Source organism: Cupressus sempervirens, chromosome 11, assembly GCF_028749045.1.
Source record: "Cupressus sempervirens isolate cs-2001-9-10 chromosome 11, ASM2874904v1, whole genome shotgun sequence".
In the NCBI taxonomy this organism is placed as follows: Eukaryota; Viridiplantae; Streptophyta; class Pinopsida; order Cupressales; family Cupressaceae; genus Cupressus; species Cupressus sempervirens.
The window spans coordinates 408,649,368-408,654,382 of NC_143128.1; the positions used below are offsets into that span (position 1 = coordinate 408,649,368).

Here is a 5,015-nt window from a genome sequence, read left to right on the forward strand (position 1 = left end):
CTTGCTTTAGCCCGAATTCATAACATCTTCCATGTTTCTTTTCTTAAGTTATATCATCTTGAGATATCTCATGTGCTTGACTAGCATGTGTTGCAGGTACAAGATCCGAGGGTGATGATAGTTCAACCCACCCGACTCATTGAGAAACATACCATTAGGGTACAAGACAAAGACATTCTCCAGTACAAGGTCCAATGGGACCAATTTGGTGTGGATAGAGTGTCACAACCTGCTTCTCCATAACCCGATTAAATTGGAAAACCTATTGCCATGTAAATTTTGTTCAGGAATTTGATTAATTAATAGTTTTATTTTCTTTATTAACAACTAAATTAGTTAGAGAGAAATAGTTTTTCATTGATGGGGTGAGAGAAAAAGGCAAGAGGCAAGTGGGGTAGTTACAGTTTCAGAGGGGAGGGGGGGCAGGCTCTCCTTTATTAAAAATATAGTTATGATTCTTGAAAAAAACACACACACTCGGAGTGGGGAAATAGTGAGGAACTAGAAAGAAGCAGAGGATTCAAGCTTTAGTGTAGTTATGGAGTACTATCAATACCAGGTTCTCCTTTCAGCTTATGCAATTCCTTTTCATGTCTCTGCTACTATAACATATAGGACGAAAGAGGAAATGGAATTCTAGTTGTGTGTTGATAGATTCTTTTTTTTTAAATGGCCTGTCAAGTGCATTCTTTATGAGCCATAGCATAGTTTGTTGAATGATGATTGTTGGAAATCCTATGAATACTACCTTAATTTTCTTTTTGAATCATGGCTCTATTCCCAAAACTTTATCATTAATCTTGCCTAGTTTGAGGTATTGATTACTCTAGGATTTGCTATCCATCTTTACATTTCTTTTAAAATTCTGAACTATGTTTCAATTACCATATTGGCTTGAATGTTATGAGATTTTCTTAGAGATCATTGTGTTTCAGATCACAGAGATCTTCAGTGTCTAATATCTTATGCTATGAATTATTGTTTCACCTATCCATCATCAAGAATACTTGAAAAGGAAAACACCAATCCATTGCCTCCTTGCCTACCTTTTAGAAAGAATGAAGATGTTGTTATATTGGGAGAGCTCATGGAAATTGGGGCAAAGGACCTCCCTTTTGGTTATACACAATAAGCTCTAAGAAATTTTGAGGCCTACATCACACTCTTCTCTAAAAAGAGACATGAATGCATTGTCCTGAGACTCCAAGTGTCATTCAAAATATTTGTTTATGTAACATTCCTTCTGACATTGGCTATTAATGTCGTGGCTTTCCCTAGATTTTTTTCTTCCAATCTAGAACCCTTTCCATAGTGAGTAGACAATATAAGAGAAGAATCGTAGCTTGGGAAGAATTGGAACTTAGTCGTACTAAGCCAGGAATGCTTAAGACAAAAAATAAGAATGCTAAGACCTATGATAAAGTTCACAATCTATCTGTATGGTTATATACAATTCATAAGGAACTGATAGCTCATTATCCATTCTCGAACAATTAAGGTACAGGTTGATAGGTCAAACTATAATGCCCTTCCTCTAATTTCTACCCATCAAATATTGAGGATATAGGAAAACATAGCCAGGTTTTCTTTCGAGATCTTGTTGTATGCATACCTTTGATTTTTTACCATAAATTATGAATGTTAGAGGATGTATATTGTTAAACCTTCCACAATTTGTAAAAGTAAGTCATTGGAGTTAAAAGTTCCAATCTATGTTGGTGCATCAATGTGAGAATTGGGCATATTTTCGCCTTCTTCCTTGTGAATTGATATGCTGTGTAAAGAATACCTCATGTAGAATGTAGAAAATCATTCATACTATTCTATGACCAAAATCCTCTTGGACGTATAAGTTCTTCATCAACATAAAACATGATGAAGAATTTACCCATTTCTCTTGTAGTGAACAACTTCCTTCATGGAAAGGTGTAATCATAGAACTGGGTGTATGAATATTTTTTTCTTTTTTTTGCCGATGAATTATGAATAGTCAACATGAATTTCATTGAACCATAGAACATGATCAATGGATTTTAACATGGACTTGTATGTTTGAAAACAAGCAAACTAATGGGTAAGTGCACCAAGTTGTGGTGCCAAAAAGGTGACACATTTTATTTTATTTTTCTAATTTTCAATAGTGCACAAGCGCTATGGCTTAGGTAACCCGAGCCATATCGCGTACGCGCTTTATAAAAAACCAAAATATTATAAATAGGCTGCATATTCGTAGCCCATTCATTTCTCCTCTATTTTCCAGTTTTCCCTCCTCACAACGTGTATGTGGATTGAGAGAATACAAGATTTTCACCACCCACCTTGCCAGTATGCCTCCTCACCATTGAAGTTCGAGATCATGAGCACACTGTATGTTATCTAACTTTCTTTTTACATTTTTTTTATGTTTTTTATATTATTTTGTAGGTTTTTTTCAATTTTTCTTTAAATTTGTTTATTTATTTAGATTTCAATTGATTTCTTATCAGGAAATGTGAATAATGAACCAACAAATCACCAAGAAGGTCAAAACCAAAACCCTCAACAAGATCCAAACCAAAACCCTCAAGAAGATCAAAACCAAAACCCTCCACAACAAGAACAACAAATTCCACAACCTGAACCAATTGCAAGACCTCCTCCTAGCATAGAAGAAAACATTTTAAATGAAATAGAAAGAGGCAAAACTGAATTAAAAGAACTCATTGGTAGTTTGAAAGCTCGTGGACAAACCAATCCAATGAGAGCTCAGTTGGCATCCTCCCTCAAGTCCATTAAGATCCACATAGCTTCTGTTAGTGGTTAGTTAGATGTTTGGTGGGTTAAGAGGGATGAACAAAAAAGATATTATGCAAATAAATTATCATATCAAGATGTTAAAAAAAATATATATATCAAAAGGTAGGATTTGTCCATTATTTAGAAAGCTTGGTGAAAAAGATACTGTGAGAGAGGGTACTAAATGGTTCCACATCCATTGGTGCATACACAATGGTATTAGAAATAATTTTTGGGATAGATGGTGGATGGTTTTTGATGCCCCGCCTTGCAATAATCACAAGGTCCCAATGTATTTCTTAAGGAAATTGTATTGTGAGTTTGTTCTTAGGGAGATCCCCAATTATTTTGATATATCAGACTCTTAGGGTAGAGGTGGGGGGTCATCATTTGAGAGGTCAAGGGCACGCCATGACCCTAATGTAGTTAGGGCACCTGTGGTCAAGCCACAGGGTGAGCATTTGACTAGTCCTTCAGTTGTGAAGGAACATGTAGAGGCCAGCGCTCTAGGGACTATTAGTGCTTTGACACAGACCCCCATTCATTGCACGATTCCACTAGTTGAGGAGGAGCCTTCTACATGTCATGTGCACATCATGTGGATCCTTATGCACATTCGGCAGTCATGCTGGAGATGGTGTGAATGATGGGCTAGTGATTGATTAGCTCCTGAATGAGACATTTGGCATTGACACACAGGTTACAATTATAATAAACTAATTTGATCACATTTCATATGTATAGTGAATGACTAACTAATTAGCATGTATTGACATTGTTCAAAATTCAAGGTCAGAGTGTTGGCGGCCCTAGTAGCAATCCCTAGGCCCCATTTTTTGTCCTGTCAATGAGTCCAGAGGTATGTATCAATTTAATCATTTAAATGAATACATATATTTATTAAGTAATCATATGAAGGATTGACAAAAAAAATTATGCATGTGCATTAGTTCTCTATAGGACCGTCGACATTCACTACAGACTCTGAGCCTAGACATGACACGAGCTTCATAGAGGTACATTTGTTTCATGTTAATTTAATTCATTTGATTATATTTGTTTCATGTTTCATGTTACATTTAACATGCATTGTATGGCATGCAGCTCTTGACATCTGAGACTCTTCCTCATCTTCGGCAGTCTGTCGATCGTGGAGTGGCTGTAGCTATGGCTAGTTCATAGCCATTGACTAAGGTATAAAAGAATTTTCTTGGTTTTAGTTGTTTATAATTGTTAGTATCAAAATTTATAATATTATTTATAAGTGATTATATTGATTCAATTGTTGTAGGGTCTTGTCACACCCGATCATCCACGAGCCTTCGATGTGGACTTACAGAGTGACTATATAATGGTGGTAAGAAAATAATTAATTTTGTGTGTAAATATATTTGATTTCAATTTATAATAATTATTGATTCATATCTATTTTGTTTGTATCAGCTCGAGTTAGAGAAGAGTCTCAACAAGAGGATGAGTGAGTGTGTGAGGAAGACCCCGTCATCACCACTGTCTCCCTCCACATGAAGATCGAAGACCTCTAGAGATTTTTTTCCATCCCCTCATGGGAAGGAGAAGATATAGTTGATAGACATACATGTATAGGCATCAGCGGACATATATATTGGATTTTATGTCAGTGGACATATTCGATATACATTTGATGTATATGTGACATTTTATATTTGATGTACGACATTTATTTGATGCATGACATTATTAGACTTATGACATTATTGGTTAATATATGATATTTTTGTTCATGTACGACATTATTGGTTATCATAATATATTATATGTTCCTTCATGTATGACATTATTGATTAACATAATATATTATATGTTCGTTCATGTATGACATTATTGGTTATCATAATATATTATATGTTTGTTCATGTATGACATTATTGGTTATCATAATATATTATGAGGTTGCATGGGTACTTGTACCCACACCCCTGGTACTCGTATCCACGTACCCAAGTATTGGGTACTTAGTGGAGAGCATCATAGCTAAGGACCTTGATTGAGATTTTGGATTATTTTTTTTGGTTTTTTGTTTGTGTATCAGCTTGTTGCTTATCAAGCTTAATCAATACCCAATTAGTTCAAAACTTTGATAGAATATTTATTAACAATAAACTTTATCTTGTTCATGTTTAAATTTTTCCTTCTCTGTTATTTGTTTATCAAGCTTAATTCAATACGTAATCAGTTTGAATTTTTGAAGCAATATTGAT

The 5,015-nt window shown here is 34.9% G+C and overlaps 1 long non-coding RNA gene across 1 annotated transcript; it reads left to right on the forward strand.

The window, feature by feature from the left end:
- The first annotated feature begins 1,867 nt into the window (after positions 1-1,867).
- LOC149530194 (uncharacterized) lies at positions 1,868-4,408 on the forward strand. The gene is made up of 4 exons (XR_016358865.1): positions 1,868-3,791; positions 3,880-3,969; positions 4,067-4,132; positions 4,219-4,408. It is a non-coding gene; the product is annotated as an uncharacterized LOC149530194 (long non-coding RNA).
- Positions 4,409-5,015: the final 607 nt, after the last annotated feature.